General features: G+C 39.2%; 1 protein-coding gene across 7 annotated transcripts in view; it reads left to right on the forward strand.

Annotated features, from left to right (window-relative positions):
* Positions 1-15297: 15297 nt before the first annotated feature.
* Positions 15298-17858, forward strand: part of LOC106091376 (bromodomain adjacent to zinc finger domain protein 2B) — a 51315-nt gene continuing 48754 nt past the window's right edge. For 4 of the 7 annotated variants that reach the window (XM_013257902.2, XM_059368820.1, XM_059368822.1 and 1 more), the window contains exon 1: positions 15302-15638. The gene's annotated coding sequence lies outside the window, so the exon portion shown is untranslated. Of the gene's footprint in view, positions 15639-17858 lie in introns of all 7 variants that reach the window. The other 3 variants (XM_059368824.1, XM_059368825.1, XM_059368823.1) reach the window with 3 other exon arrangements.

Here is a 17858-nt window from a genome sequence, read left to right on the forward strand (position 1 = left end):
ATTCAAAAATATCGTGAGATTTGCTATCTCTGTGGTATGGCAGTGTAAATGTGCGAAGCGCACAGCGACTGTATGTGAGTGTGTGTGTGTGTGTTAGGGCGAGTGTGTGTTTGTGTCTTTTTTTCTCGTTGTTTTTGAAACCAATAAATTCCAATAATTTATTTATAAAGTATTTAATGAGTGATTTGTTATAAAGGTCGAAAATTCTCGATGATGAGTGAGTGGTGCGAGTGGTGTTTGTTTTCGACCATGGGACAATTACCATACAAGTTTTTTTTCATTTTCACTTTTGCCATAGCGTTTTTGTGTAGAGGCTGAGTTCATAAAAAAACGATATGCAATTGGCATATAATTCATGCAATTACTTTGTATTTATCTTAAATGCTCTACATACATAAAAAAATTAAGTAATTGCCCCAGGCACCAATATTGTTGAAAAATATTTATTTGGTTTTGTTGTTCTTTTGAGCCTTTATCATCATATGTGTCAATAAAGCGATAGAGGCAACAAAATTTTCCTTATAGGTCATGAGGACTTGTAGGTTGTGGTATTCATTAACGGGATTATTTGAGAGATTGGTATGTAGTTACAGTAGAGAACGGATATAAGAATGTCTAAAAACGTTGGTTTCTTTTAAGCGTTTTTTTTTTTTCAGAATTATTGCATATAAGAAACTAGTTTCTTATACACATACATATAGATATAAGACTTTTTCCTTATATGAGTAGTGTTCATATTTTTACATACACAACTTAAGCCCGCAGGGTTCGAAGTAATGTGCAAATGTATGAAAGTTCCATCACTGCTCTACTAATACCCTGCAAACATTTTTGATAGCCAAACAATCTTCCACGAACTGTCTAAAAAAACTCCAACTTTTGTTTCTTATATGCGTTTTTTTTCCTACACAGAATTATTGCATATAAGAAACTAGTTTCTTATACAGATACATACAGATTTTTTTCTTATATGAGTAGTGTTCTTATTTCTACGCACACAACATAAGCCGGCAGGGTCCGAAGTAATTTGGAAATGTATGATAGTTCCATCACTGCTCTACGAATACCATGCAAACATTTTTGATCGCCAAGCAATCTTCCACGAATCTTCTAGATGAAAGTTATGATCGCCGAGGAAATCGTCTAACAGCCCTTGTGACTGAGTTCTGAGGTCCACCGTAGCGGTCGCTGTTTGCCTATTGGCTTGGCACTAGAACATGCTGACACAAACGAGTCATTCAGGATCTTCGTATATCCTCCGAAGTTTCCATTTCCTTTTCCGGTCCAGTTACAGTTATGATCGCGGAGGAACTCGTCTTACAGCCCTTGTGACTGAGTTCTGAAGTCCACCGTGGCGTTCGCTGATTGCCCATTGGCTTGGCACTAGGACATGCTGACACAAGCGAGTCATTCAGGGTCTTCGTGATCCGCATGACCATTAGTCTATATACTCCGCAGTTTCCACTTCCTTGTCCGGTCTAGAAGGGATATAAGTGCAGAATTTGTGCCGAAATTTATTCCAATCCGCCTTTCTTCTGTTTAGTCGAGAGAACATTTCTGCAGTATTTTCTTCAAGGCTGAAACTAATATAACGATGATCAGAGAAGCTGTGGTCACCCAACACTTACCGGACGCATATTCTTGCGCTTATATCTTCCGATACAAAGGTAATATCTAGTACCTCCTGCCTGTTTCTGGTGATAAAGTTCGGTTTATCCCCTTTATTACAAATCGTTAGATTGCTCACCCATTTCGTTGACATCCGATCTTCCCCATATCTGGTGATGTGCATTGGCATCACTTCCTACAATGAGGCACTTTCTCCTTGCAGTAGCGGCTTCAACCAGCAACTTAAGGTTTGAAGGCGGCATCTCTGAATCGTGTGCCATATATAGGGAAGCCAGCCAATAATGAGACTTATTTATTTCAAGACTGGCTACTACTGAATCCTCAGTGCTTAGCGACGGAAGAAGAACTATATTTAGGCTGCTCTTTGCAAGAATACAGGCTCTGTGTTTCCCATTCCCCATACCCTTGAGTAGTTTAAATCCCGGAATTCTTAGTCCACGAACCATTCCTCCACACACCCATAATTCCTGGATAAGAACCACGTCAAATCCTCCTGCCATCAGGAGGACCTTTGGTGGCGCCGAAGCGGCCTTACAATGGCGGGGATTTATCTATCTATCAATCTTAGCGACGGAAGAAGAAAAACATTTTGGCTACTCTTTGCAAGAATACAGCCTCTGTGTCTCCCATTCTCCGTACACTTGAGTTGTTTAAGTCCCGGAATTCCAGGAACCATTTCCATTCCACGAACCATTCCTCCACATACCCATGGCTCCTGGATAAGAACCACGTCAAATCCTCCTGCCATCAGGAGTTAGTGCCGCCGAAGCTGGCTTACAATGCTGGAGATTTATCCGTAGAAACCGGACCATAGTCAGGATTAAGAACTTCCACCACTGTTGCGTTAGCCTCGTCTTCTGATGCCGCCAGGAGTTCATCCTCACAAAATTTGTAAGATCTTGTCATGACGAGCTTCCGTACGCATCCAGGGGCAGGTGAGAAAGTAGTGGAACCACTCTTCTTCAGGACACTGAACACTTGCGATGTGGACGATTCCTCCTTTTGAGTTCCGTCCTTCCCCGAGGGCGCACACCTTGAGCCCAATCCAACTGGATGACCCTCCCACACAGGGCTTGTCGGATCCCGTTTCGTTGCCTTCCCCTCCTGTTTCGACTGTGGCAGGGGGATTTTCAGTCTCATGCAAACCGCCAGACTTTAGCGATCTGGTCGATAGTTCGTCAGACAAATGTTCAACAACAACTTCTGAGTCGTCTCCTGATTCCCCAACCCCATTGTTTCTATAGACCTACAGTTTCAACTTGTTAAATCTGTAGGCTACAACTCTTTTAGGCTTGTTGAAGTCTGCGAAACAGCCAGAGTACGGTCAATCTTCCTCCTCCAATCTTCCAGTCGGTGGTTGAAAGATTGGGATTACATTTCCTTAGTCTTCCAAGAATGTATATAGGATCTTGGTATCCAAGCGTGCGCCATATCTTCCTTCTTGGCTAAATCCAGTTCTGCGCCTGGCCAGATCTTACCAATCTTTTTTGGGGCGCAACGATACATTTCAATTCAATGTTGATCCCCGAATGCATTTAGTCTGTATCGGCCCCGATACCAGCCCGTATCGTCACAAACTGGAAGAGTCCCAGGACATTCTGCAAGAACATCGGAGTATACCGATGACAGTCCATTGTATATCCCACTCCAATTGTTGCTATATATGCAGCCCTGTTCTTCTCCCTTGTTGACATCACCAAACTGTCTCTAGCGACATTAGCCAAGGTTCTTGTACCCATCTTGCTATTATTCGCCCTAGTCATTTTAATCATGGAATGCCAGATGACCGCAACCTTTTGGCTGACTCCGATGTAGTTTCCGAGCCTAGAAGTGTAGGCTTTGGGATAGCCTGTGCAGCGAATCCCCGAGGGAGTGTCTCTCCCTATCAGTGAAAGTCTTAGGATCATTCGCACCAAGTCTCTCAATAAACTTGAGAGCGATACGCCTTCTATTATTCCAACCACTTAAAGAGCGTGTTGGTTTGCCGGGGAAGGCCGATGGCCTAGGCTAATTATAGGCATACGGAGATAGAATAGGTTCGGCCTTGTCCTTAAGCTCCTGGTGACCAGTCATCGAGTCATCGGCAAATATCGAATAACATAATTCAATTCAAATCCTAAACTCACTACGTGTTAAAATAAAAGCAATCCCGAAATGTTAGCTCAAGCTATTTATACACAAAACTACTGGATGATTATAACACAATGAATTGCGTAACAATCGTCACAAAGAGTCGTTAAAACTTTCGCTCACGCAATGAATTGCCAAATGATATTCTTGAAGAGTGTTTCACGACTCATTCGGACGATTATAATGCAATAAGTTGTAAAAGAATCGCCTCGTTGCGATTTGCTAAAATTTCCGCACGCACAATGCATTGTCCAATGATATCCCAGAAGGTTGTTTCACGACTCATACCGACGATTAAAACTCAATGAGTTGTAAGATAATCATCGCGAAGAGTAGATAAAACTTTCGCACGCGCAATCGTTTGCCTAATGATATGCTAGAAGAGCGTTTCGCGATTCATAGGGAAAAACAATTGCGTAACAATTTTCAAGAAGATTGTTTTATTCATCGTGGGGATGAATGCTCTTCCAAAATTATGAAAAAAATGTTTGCATGACAACTCACTTTTTTTTGCATGTCGGAGGCGTCATTGGGCCATACTTCTTCATCGACGTTGCCAATCGTCACGCTGCCGTGACAGCGGTAACGCTATCTCTAAGCAAATATTGGGTTGCCCAAAAAGTAATTGCGGATTTTTCATATAGTCGGCGTTGACAAATATTTTCACAGCTTGTGACTCTGTAATTGCATTCTTTCTTTTGTCAGCTATCAGCTGTTACTTTTAGCTTGCTTTAGAAAAAAAGTGTAAAAAAAGTATATTTGATTAAAGTTTATTCTAAGTTTTATTAAAAATGCATTTACTTTCTTTTAAAAAATCCGCAATTACTTTTTGGGCAACCCAATATAAATATCGGTTTTTATCAAGATTCACTAAATGAGATTGCAGAAAGCAACATGTTTTTTTTTCTTTGATTTTTTACCTGCCATTAAGAATGTCAACTTGTTCTCTTTTCACATTCATTCTTTGTTTTTACTTTTTATTATGACATTTTTTCGGTAGATTTTGTCACCATCAATTATCATGGGGCCTTTCCACTTTTTGTTTTCGGCAATTGAGGTAACGTTCTATTAGTTTATACTCAGTTAGACAGGTTACGTATGTCGTGTGGTCCCATATCAGAATCGTGACACACATACTGCACGTTGGCATCAATCCTTGCTCTGAAGGAGTTTAGGCGGCTGCATCTGACATATCGTTATTAAGCCAGAACTACTCTAGTTTGTCGGGAAGGTAAATTTCTTTAGGTGAAATTGAAGGCTGTCGTTTTCCAAGGATCTTATTCACCGTCTCGGCATGAATATTTTGTTGTAGGACATGAGGTTAAGAAATTCAATTTTACCAATTTATATTTGCTAAGAGAGGGAGAGTGGAGATACTGCTCTCATATCAATGGGTGCTGCCCGATACAAGTTTAAACTCATTGATAAGGGACTTCCTTTTATTGCCGAGTCCGAACGGCTTGCCGCATAGCGATATCACTTTGTAGAGAAGCTTACACGGCTGATTACCTAAGGTTAAATACCTCACAAGTGTCGCCAGCACTACGGGTTGCCTTTTATATTTCGGGATAGGAGAACAAATACAAATATTATTCATCGAAAATCGCTTTATTGTTTTTCAAAATACTCTCCATTCAAATCTGTACACTTTTCCATGTGTTTGAACCAATTATCGAAGCACTTTTGCCACTCTGATTAAGGTATCTCCAAAACAGGCATTCTGAACGCACCAACCGCTTCTTCAGGTGTCAAAAACGTTGACCTCTCTTTCTTTTTTATGTACGGGAATAAAAAGAAGCCATTCGGTGCCCAGTCAGGACTATGCGGCGAATGACTAATCAAATCGATGTTTTGAGTGCTCAAAAATGCAGTTGTTTGAGTCGATTTGTGAGAGCTCGCATTGTTGTGGTGAAGAATAATCCGTCTTCGGCGGTTGGTTTTCCTGATTTCAAAAAATTTAATTAAGTTAATCGATGCACTGTTGTTGAGTTAATCCACGTCGAAAGTTATAAAAAATAATCGCACGCAAAGTTCACGATTCCATTTTTTGGGCGAGATGAATCTTTTAAGTTACTGTAAACAACACAAATAGCGCTCGTATGTCAAAACATTCTGAGCACGTATAACCTCAAAAATGTGAAGCTTTACGATAGAACTGTCAGTTGGCAGATTTAAACACAAGGGTTGTCCAATCCCGAAATATAAAAGGCAGCCCTTATATGACGTTTTCGACATCATGTAAGGGCTCCCACGAAAATTTTTGACAATCATAAACCTAAAAAACCGACATACAGACCATCTGTGCCATATAAAAGGTGATTTTTTTATCTATTATCTTTTTGGCAACTCTGGTTTAAACCGCTCACACACGTTTCGTGTTTTATTTCACTGTCAAACATCTTCAGTTTGGCCTATAATTTAGCCATGAATCGTCTTACAAACGAACAACGCTTGCAAATTATTCCATTTTATTATCACAATACGTGCTCGGCTAAGAAAGTTCACGGTGTGCTTCTTCCATTGGGCGACGAAGCTCATTTTTGGCTCAATGGGTACGTTCATAAGCAGATTTGTCGATTTTGGAGTGAAGATCAGTCAGAAGCATTGCAAGAGCTACCAATGCATCCAGAAAAAGTCATAGTTTAGTGCGGTTTATGGGCTGGTGGCATCATTGGACCGTACTTCTTCAAAGATGATGCGAATCGTCACGTAACTGTGGATGGTCAGCGCTAACGTGAGATGATATCCAACTTTTTTTTTGCCCAAAATGCAACAGCTTGACTTGCATGACATGTGATTTCAACAAAAACGATGCCACATGCCACACAGCACGCGTAACAATGGACTAATTGAGAGGCGAACATTTTATTTCACGGGTTGTAGGGGAAAATGTTTTTATGATTTTCGCAAAATTTTGCATTATGTATTTTTTGTAAAAAGTTCCGTTAAAATCCGTTCAGATTCTATTTTTTTTAATTTTCCCGGCTAATTCCAAATTACAGTATTGAGTTTCCGGACTTCTAACTTTGCGCCTGACATCTGACAAGCCTAGCTCGATACCAGCTCAGCTAACAGAGCGCTTTAGTGAGGGGGGTAACCGCAACTGAAAATATTTCTGATGTTTTCGCTAGGATTAGAACTCAGGCGTTCAGCGGAAAAGCTAAACTAAACACTACACTGGCCTATAATTATTTATACATCTATGTACATGTATTGTGTAAATTTACCTGTTTATTTTTAATACAGTCAGTCAAGTTATATACCTACTTGACTGACTGTATTCACCAATTGGTTGTTCATTTCGGGCCTTCTTATCAAACACCTGTTTTTTTCCAACAAAATGTAACAAAATTAAATTCGTTGCAAATAAATCACAAATATCGAGCGCCGCCGACCAATCCGTTTTATGCAACATTTTAATTGACTTTTCTCTTGCCCTTCCTTCCCTCTCGCTCTCATGCAATGACTCTCGCCAAACCAGGCAAATTTGTTTTGTTTTTTTTCTCCTTATTTTTGTGAAATGATCTGTATACAGGTGCCATGTGCAAATAAATGCATTATAATTTATAGCATTTATTGAATTTCCAACTACACACATTACACGTTGCCTGCTGCCGCTGGTGCTAGTGCTGGCTGGTTCTGCTTATAACTCTTATATTACGACGGACTCGGTTGGTTGGTTCGGTCGGTTCCGGTTTCAGTGGACCAACACGAATCACAAGCAAACAACTAAACGACCCAAACGAACCACTAAAAATTAATTAAAACAAAAACAAGCCTAAACATACCGAAAAGACTCAGAGAGGGGTTTACGAAGTGGCAGGGGGGAAGACAAGGGGTGTTAAACGAAAGAACGCAAACCAACGGTCACACACAAGTAAACGTATCCATCACACACACACACACACTTCACCTCTTTCCACCATCTTCCGCCCCAAGTGTAGCATTTTATCATGATAATCGAAGAGTTTGCATTTTCCTTTTGTTTTGAGTTTACTTTTTTGCGACATTTTTTATATTCCTTTTGAATTTTTGCTGTTGGTATTCTGTGAGTGTGTGTGTGAAGAAGGTGGAAATTTTAGTAACAGGGTGATTTTTTCTTTTGCTGCGTCTGAGCTCAAAGCCAAGAAAAAAACAAAACTCAACCAATAATTTGAAGGGAATTATTGTTGGTATTCTTAGGGATTTTTTTAAGCTGTTTCTTAATTTGGTAGATGTTTTCTACTATTTGCATATATTGGCGGCTTTTTTTACACTTGTTTTGTGGTCCAAGCAGGCGGTTAGCTAATCTACTTGCCAAATACTTTACCACATTCACCATTACGTTCAAGTAACGTTACATTTGCCTAAGTGTCAAATGGGCAGTGAGAGCTGCTGTATTACCTCTGATTAGTTTATGCTGTCATTCTCTGCGATTGACAATAATGAGGTGCTCGCTCCTGCCATATGTTTAACTTAGAATTCTTAAAATTATTGTCATTGACTGAGATGAGATGATGTTTCGCGGCACCAAAGATCTACTTTGTGGCTTAGGTTGAAAGTCTTTTCGTCCATCCATCCATACACATTTATCCATCTGTTTCGTATACTTACTGCCGCTGATTGTTCTGTCTTTATGTGGTTCGTCGTTTTTTTTTTGTTTATCTGATTCTGTGGCGTGTGTATTGAACACTTTATGGATTTGCTGGGCCCCGTTTGATGATGTTCCTGTGTTGTTGTTGTTGTTATTATTATTGTATTCCATGCTAAAGTATGTAGCAATCAGAGAGACATACAGACGGACAAACAGCTACAACCAAAGGCAGAGCCAGCCAGGCAGTCAGTAGTACTAAAGTACTAAATATGGCAGCATTGAATTGAATTGGTTTGGATTGTGTGGTGCATTGTTGTTGTTGCTGTTGTTTTGTCTTGCCGCCTGCTTATATTTCGAAGGGGGACTTATGGCTTAGATAGATATATTTTGTGCTGTTTTTGTTACTCTTATTGTTGTTGTTGTTGCTGTTCTGTGGTGGTATAGTATTGTAGATGATGATGATGCCTGCCTCATTGCTTGTGCTTGCTTGCTGGCTGGCCTGACTTCGCCGTAATCGTCACATTGTCTGTCCACTATTATTTCCACTTTGGCTGCTGCTGCTGCTTGCCTTTGCCTGTGACATGACTGTTTGTGTGTTTTGCCTTTGGCTTCTCGCTCGTCTCGCTTGTCTTACCTATGCCATTGTACTCTTAACACTCGATTGTTGGCTGATATGCTTACGCTCGCGAGCGCTCGCCCTGCCTATTTCAACTTCACACTCATTACAAACACTTACTTGGTGTTAAGGGTTGCCATTAAAGTCTTTCATGTTGTAAAAGATAATTTGGATTTGTCATATCTTTAATATGTTTACTATTTATAATATGATTAATTGGATGTTCAGCGACAATCAAAAGTGAATCTTTTCCAGAGAATTAATGGATTTACATATGTGCCTACGTTCCATTGATTGTCTTCCTATTTCCTTTACATTTCTAGTTCATTGCAAATACTATTGCGAATTAAATTCAAATCAGAATCAAACCCGCAAAACTTATCGTTCAACACCTTACAATCTTCGATACTTTACGTTTTAGGGTCAAGTGACTGGAAAAAACGCCCACCCCAAAAGCCAACCTAGCGGTCATGGGTCTAAAACAGTGTTGGGTAAATGTGCTAGTGTGAGTAATATTTCCAATCCCATGGGCTTATTGCTGAGTTTACTTAGCACATCTGATGTATGGTCATTCTTATAGTATACATGTACACCTAACCATCTGTCATGGCTGAAAAATCAAATTACAAAAAAATTTGTAAAATTTGAAAAAGTAAAGTATGAAAAATTAAAGAAAATCAAAGAAAAGAAAAAAATCAATGTACCGTTTTTGCCAAAACCTGTAATCAACCAACACGCAACACGATGAGTACGATCATGATGTGCCGTCTAAAAGGGCCATATTTTCTGGGACATGTACACAAATATATGTAATAGTGTGTGTGTATTTGCTCGTACACAGCAGGTATGATAAATGGGTTGGCGAAATGGTATTGAAAACAAGTTCAAACGGTACTTTTTGTGGTCAAAAGGTACAATTTTTTACTCTTTATGACCGTAACTACATAATAAAATACAAATACAATATAACTTCCTCTCATCACTTAAAAAAAGATTAAAGATTAAAGAAAGTCTTCGAACATCATTATTTCGCTCGTATTTAATGCATGTGTACTTTGGCCACGAAAATTCTTTTAAAACTTGAATCAGACTGCACTCATGGACATGAGTGATTCAAGTTTTCAATTCATTGATAAGGGACGTCCTTGTTGTCGCCGAGTCTTAACTGGAACTCTATTTTGAGAGAGCTCCAATATACGAATAAACCGAAGTAAGGAAATTTTACCCCTTGAAGGCACATGAGCGTATTTTCATTAGATTACTTTTAAAAAAGGAAAAATTAGTCGCATTAGCCCATTCTTATCTCGTCCAACCATGGTCCCAGGATCGCGATTCCATGTTCCAACTAGCCATGTCCGTCTATCCAAATAACGATAGCGGTCGAACGCGTAAAGCTAGCCGCTTGAAATTGCACAGATACTTAATATTTATGTAGGTCGTTGGGGATTGCAAATATATACGATATTGGTTGAGATTTAAACTAATCTCCCGATTTGACTTCTTGGAAGCTGAAATTTTTGTCCGATTTAGCTGAAATTTTGCACGTAGTGTTCTGTTATGACTAAGTACGGTCTATAACCTGATATGGCTACCATATAAACCGATCCCCCGACTTGACTTCTTGAGTTCCTGGAAGCCGCAATTTTTGTTCGATTTGGCTGATATTTTGCATGTAGTGTTCTGTTATGACTTCTAACAACTATACGGTCCGAATCGGTCTATAAACTGATATTGCTCCCATATAAACCGATCTCCGATTTGATTTGTTGAGCCCTTACAAGACTCAATTTTTGTCCGATTTGGTTGAAATTAAACATATAGTGTTTTGTTATGACGTTCAACAACTGTGTCGAGTACGGTCCAAATCGGTCTATAACCTGACATAGCTCCCATATAAACCGATCTAACGGTTTGACTTCTTGAGTCCTTACAAGCCGCAAATTTTTTCCGAATTGGCTAAAATTTTGCATGCGGTGTTCTGTAACGACTTCCAACACCTGTGCCAAATACGGTAATTTTTGCTGGTTTGACAGAAGTTTGGTATGTAGAACAAAATAATGCGCTACAACTAAATTTATTTTGTATAAATTTTTAACAGAATCCATGGTGGTGGGTTCCCAAGATTCGGCCCATCCGAACTAAGCTCGCTTTTACTTGTTAAAATTTTTGTTACGCTTTTTACTGGCAAATTGTTGGCATCACTGGTCGTAGGTATACTTGTTAAGGTTCCTGGCAAGTGCCGTTTTTACTTGTTAATGTGACTGGCAAGTGCCGTTACTGTAAAAAAAGTATCAAAAAGTACCAAAGTATCATCCCTGGTACGAAGCTGACTTCCAAATTTGGGACTAAGGGTGTGGGTTTGCTTGACAGTTGGTCGTGATTGATCAGTATTATCCCGGCTGTCCTCACACCCAAATTTTCGGGAAAAATATGAAAAAATCTCGAATTTCAGTGTCTAGACAAATGTTGAATGAATCGGAAGTATGAATATGATGCATTATAAGACTAAGTTAACGCTACGAGGAACCTTCTTTTGTGCAATCTTTGTTTATATGAAGTTAGATCCGGTTGCTAATGCGTGTGGCTGACTATCTGTGCGTCCGTATGTCTCCTTGCTCAAAGCACACTACTGTAGCGGCAGTTTTTTTAACTTGATATTGGATTTTGGATACGATTTTTTTCATCCCAAGTTTCACGACTTATTGCTTTGATGACCTGGCAAGCCTATCCCGATTAAATGGGCTTCATATGCAAGCTATTCGAGAGTAGAGTATAAGTATGGGTTCCAGCATTGGGGGACCAACTCCTCCCACATAACTTTGAACGAACATGTGGATAGTTAAGGACGGTATGGAACTCAAATAAAAGGTACTTGGCAGTGAAGTACATATCTTACATCGCCAAGCGTCGAAGATCGTCCCATGGTGTTTAAGAAGAAATAGAGACAAATATCGATATTTCGAGTTGCTATGAACAAAATGCCCCGATTAGTGTACCCATGAACATTCCATAAGGGACAGGGGCAAGCTTCTCACATACCAATGAGTGCTGTCCGATTCCGATTCGAAGTTTAAGCTCAATGATAAGCGGCCTCCTATTTATAGCCGAGTCCGCAAGTCGTGCTACAGAGCGACTCCTCTTTGAGGGAGAAGTTTTTACAAGGCAAAGTACCTCATAAATGTCGTCCACATTAGGGATATAACCACCACTGAAAATTTGTTTCTGATGTTCTCGCCAGGATTCGAACCCAGGCATTTAGCGTCAAAGTCGGAGGTCGTGGTCTTGGTCTGTCGCTACTGTGGTATTACAATGGACATAAAATTGTCTAATTGTGTCTGTAAAGGACAGCCACTCTTACCTAACCTAACCCAAGCCTTACAGTTGTGGGGTGTGTGGGAACTAAGGTACTTTTAAAGCTAAGCAAGCCATGTACCTGATGCTCTTCAAACTTTAGGCCTTCTACTGTTCTGCTGGGAAAGTCCTTCCTTGTTGACGGTTGGGAAGTCGTTTTCCTCGAGAAGGGATCTTCGAAAGAGCCCTTCCAGGGGCTTTTCTACACCCGGCTAGGTCTGTATTGGATGGGAGCAACGGCCCAAAAGTCTATTGAATTTCTCAGATTCAGGGAATCATTTTCTTAACCGGTATCTTGGCTTTAATGTGAAGGTCTTCGCGATCCCGAACACGATGTCGATGAGGGAGAGGCCTTACGATTTGACTATCCCAACGCTGAAAGTTTGGCCTCGGGTCATGTGTGGTCGAGGCTGTTTAGAAAATGCAAAGAGCTTCTGTTCCGTTCATGACAAAGGCTGGCAGGCTCTGCTATGCCGCGAGACATTAAGTGTTGGCGGGAACGAAGTGAATGGCGTATTGGCCAGGAATGGATCCTGATTAGCGCAGATTAGTGACCCTCCATTGTACGAGCTTTTCGATTGGGAGGATTCGTTCTGCAATGACTACTCCTTCTGCACGTTTGGGCTCATGTTGTGGTTTGCAGGATGGCGAAGGCCCTGGGTCCGTGTATTTCGCAGAACAGAATATTGTTTATTCTTTGGGCATGACTTTGGACTTCCTGGCACCTCGGAAGCATGACTTAGGACTACTTTCTGACTGGTGATTGCAATTTCAGGACGATTTTGTCGGTCTGTATGCAGGGAGACACAGATTACTGCAGGGCATATGATGACGGTACAGTTGGACACTGTCGAGCATCTAGTGTGTCACTGCTCCGTAATTTCGAGGGGAAGACTCAGGATAATGTGTGAACAAAACTAACCGTGTCTGGATTCCCTGCAGGCCCTTAGTCTTTCAGGTCCTTTTTGTCGCGGTGTATCCATGGAGAGACAGAATTCTGCAGGGTATGTGATGACGAGATACATTTAAATGCTGTCGACCATCTAATATGTCACCGCCCCGCAATATCGAGGGGAAGACTGACGATAATGGGTGACACCACTGTCCGTATCTGGATTCTCTCCAGGCGCTTACGACCTCTTCTCATTCTAGAGTTCTGTGGAGGCCTGAATTGACTCGCTTGAACATGCTCCTTCTGCTGAGTTTTCCCACGGGTCGGCTGGTTCACTACTTTTTGGTTTTGTGCATTGTGTTGTTTTGTACCGTGCTATGGTTTTTTCTCTGTCTTATTTTTCTCATCTCATCTTCTTCTAGGGCGCATAATGAACTTAAGGTATCGAAGTGAAGCAGCTAGCAAGTGAACTAGTTCCATACCATTTAACCTAATCTTAACCAAGAAATCCTTATAATTTCGATTCGCTCACACGGAATATAAGTTTCTCTCCTCTCTTATTTTCTCCTTTGCTCGGAAGCGTTTGGTACCCAATAACGTATATTGCGGCATTTACAAAGGAGCAGACAATTGTCCTTTTTATACCTTAACTTGCACTCTAAAATTAGCAAAATAGAAAAGTACATCGGATTGGCGCCTACGTGGACGAAATGAACTGCGACCATAATTTTTTTTAATCTTGGGTTACATGTGCTTTAAGTAACGGTGCCGAGCCTTGTTGGTACGTCCATGGTCTACGACATAAACTTTTGTTGCCCGCAGCTCAACAAAAGTCGCATCATCAGCCCCATGATAAGTCGCATTTACTTTGACAATGAAAACGTTTGTATAGCAATCATCGGTAGTCGCTGCTGCCAATACCATCACTTGAAATGTGTTGTGACTTTCCAGCCAAATAGAACACAATCACACTATTACCAGTGATGTCAACAATTTACTAGCAAAAAGCGTAACAAAAATTGTAAAAAGGGTAAAAAAGATTAAAATTTGTGTAAAAAAGAGTAAAAAAAAATACTAAACAGATTTTTTTTTTAAATTTTGCAAATAGGTGAATAGTTTTAAAGAAAATCGGGGCTTAGCATTCTTGGGATATGTCAAAAATCCAAGAAGATAGCAAAGAAAGTATGATTCAACGCGAAAAATTGGGGCGTCGCCATCGAATGTTTTCCCTTTGAACGTCCAGCTTGTTGACCAGTCAGAACAGTGCTGAACATTGAACAGAACAGTGCTGAACATTAAACTTTAATCGGATCACACTCATTTAAATTCCTTTTTCCTTTATGGAATGTTTGTGGGAAAATTTGTGTTAGATTAGAAAAGGCTAGTATAATTCTCCCTGTGAAAAATGACAGCAAAAACTTCAAATTTACAAAAAGGATAAAAAGAGCTGAATAGAAATGAAAATAGCGTCCACTTAGTGAATTTTTTTCGTTCGACACTAAACTTTTTGGGTTTTTGGTGACCTAAAAAGCACTAAATCTAGTGCTTAAAGCACTAAGTTGGCATTCCTGACTATAACGCTTGAACACCATCACGAATAACTTTCTGTTTAAATAAACTTAGAAGCAAATGCTTGCTGGTAGCTTATAAATAATAGAATTAGCTGCCAATCAAACAAATATCATTTAGCTCTCATATATACCAATGTGACCTTAAAACTTCCTGTCAGCTACTCTGTGCTATGATTTTGAACACAATTGTTATTTATTTTATTTCAAAATATCCAAATGACTTGTTTCATATGCATTTTATCCATTTTAGGAAATGCTTTTACAACGTTAATAAATTTGATACATATGGCAACACTGTTGTCTTGTATGGGCTGCTTTCTTGGTTGGCGTGCTCATTCTCAGAGCACCACCAAACAAGAGACAAAACACAGTAAAAGCAACAAAAACAACGTTGACGACTGCGACTACGATGAGTACAACAACAGCTAAAACACATTCGTCGGTCGCAACAGCAACAACAGCAGCAGCAGCAGCGGTAGTATTGGAGTAGTTTGAGTATCCGTCAGATACTTTGCTGGTGTACTAAAGTAAACACATATGCGACGCGCGTTTCAAATATTCTCGGACGGAAATCATCATCAATTTTTATTCCTGCTGGTTGGTGGTTTGCCTGCCATTTTATTTTAGTTCCCCTTAAAACTACACACATACCACAAAGGAAACGAAGAAGAAAAGCCAAGAAAAAAATCGAATCGATTTAAAGAAAAAAGTGCTGTTTTTTCCAGACAAGAAAGTGAAGTGAATTAAAAATTGTTTGAATAAAAATTGCTATGAAACAAAATAGCAAAAAAAGTGCGTAAAAGCGAGGAGGAGGGGGACAACCCCAAATCTTAAACATATCGTAGTCGTCGTTGTCTTCATCTTCACAAAGAAAAGGTGTGTAAAAAGCAAAAAAAAAAAACCCCCAATGAAAAAATTGCCAAAGAAAATGGCCAACAATTTTTGATGAATGAATGAAAAAAAAAATTCAGTGTTATAATTTTTTTTTTGCAATTGCAAAGAGAAAACAATTTAAATTTATTCTGCCAAGAAAAATAAACAAATTTAACTATTTTTAATGTTTTATTGGTGAAGTTAAATCGAAACAAATTTTCCTATGACATCCACAAAGTCAAATTTCTACCCCCGGGATACTTAAACCACTAATAAAATTGTACACTAATAATATTTATTAATATATAAACGACGAATCAAAGAAAAGTTTAGTGAATTTCCCGAAACAAGTGACAAAGTACTCCGGAAATATTGTGGAAATACCAGAAATAATTGGGAAAACCCCAAAATGTGATAAAAAAAACACCAACATTTCATTAAAGCAGAAAAAATCGTAAAAGTTTTTAAACTTCAAAAAAAAAGCAAACCAATATTCCGTTTTAGTTATAATAACCAATTGCCCCCTTCACCCAGAATTATGTTCAAACACAAATATGCTGTAAAATTCTTCTCTATGAAAATTTTAAAACAAACCAAATTTTTCATAAAAGTATCATAAAAGGTGATCTGAATACTGTATCTCGCTTGAAGAAAGAAGAAAAAAGTGATTGATGATGAATGACTGAGCAATGAGTGAGTGTGTGAGTGCCATGAGAAGAAGTGTAGTATGTACATAAGAAATTCCAAGAAAAACGTCTGTCTAACCAATTAAATTGTCTTTATTCGAAAGAGAAGAGATAGAGAAACAGCAATAAAACGAAAATGAGTATCAAACACCAAAAACCAAAAAAAACGCCAACCAATAGCCAAGTTAATTCAAATCAATTGCGATTATTCACATCATTTAAATGAATCGCGCAAATAAACGACGTTCGCAAAACTTTGGAAATTACCAACCCACCACAAATACTAATCAAACATAAAAGAAATTTTCACAATTTTCTTTCCCCTGGTGGTTTTTGCCAGCCAGTCAGTCAGCCAGCCAACTCGAACCATTGCTATCGTCTCGTGTATGTATTGGGCTGTTTAAATGTGCGTGCGTGTGTGTTTGCGTCGTTTTAGTAGTGAGTGACGACTCTCGAGTGCTGTGTATAGTGCATTGAATTGTAACAATACTCGCAAGAAATCAAGAACAAGCAGCACCCAAGAAATACACAACAACAACAACAACACCAAGAACAAAAGAAAAACACCAACGAATTTTATTGTATTCACACAGCCAGATGTGTGTTTATTTGAATGTGTGTATGGATGGATGGATGGTGTGTGGTAACGCGACCGCCGCCGAATGGCATAAGTAGAATAAGAAGAAGCGCAAGCCGAAAAACCATCATCATCTCACCAGATACACCACCTCTTTTTTTCCATTATATTACTTACTTATGGCTACTTTTTTCCTTTGGCATGTACACAAGTACGTACATACGTACGTACATACATAGATTCAACTTTATAGCGGCGGTGGCGGCGTTATACTCATTGTCGTCGCCGTCATCATCGTTGCTTGTTCCGTTTGCGCTTTACTTGGTTTGTTTTGTATATTCATTTTTTTTAAATTTATTATTGTTAAAGACTTCCATGTTTTCATTGTGGTTGTCGTTGTTGTTGTTGTTGGTGCTTCTCGTCGTTGTCGTATCTGAAAGGTGTATGCATGCGCTGGCTGAGATACAAATGACATATACACCACACTTCGTAGTCGCGTTCGCTTCCTTTGCTTGATTATCTCTGAGAATATTTGGCGTGAGTGTATGTGTGTGTGTGCGGTGCTTGAGTGATGGGCGAATGAAAAAAAAAACACCTAAATGCCTATTGCGTGGTTTATATTTTATCTAAATAAAGGCATATTAAATAGAAACAAATAGTAGTAAAGATAACAGCAAAACAAACGAGAAAAACTAAATAAAAGTAAGAAAACAATTGTTTGTTTTATTTTTATTTTGTTTTTTTCAATATTTTGTTTTCATGTGCAATTCGTCAAACAAAACATAAGGAAATATGCAGTCTCTCCGTTTTCTCTCTTAACTCTCCTTTCGCTCTGTTTTCGTTCGCAAATATGGTTTTTAGTAGGAGTGTTGCTAACTTTTAAAAATGTCGTAGGATTTGGCGATTTGATATATTTAATTATATGTATTTGTAAATAAGTAATAAATTTACGATATACAT

Source organism: Stomoxys calcitrans, chromosome 5 (genome assembly GCF_963082655.1).
Source record: "Stomoxys calcitrans chromosome 5, idStoCalc2.1, whole genome shotgun sequence".
Classification (NCBI taxonomy): Eukaryota; Metazoa; Arthropoda; class Insecta; order Diptera; family Muscidae; genus Stomoxys; species Stomoxys calcitrans.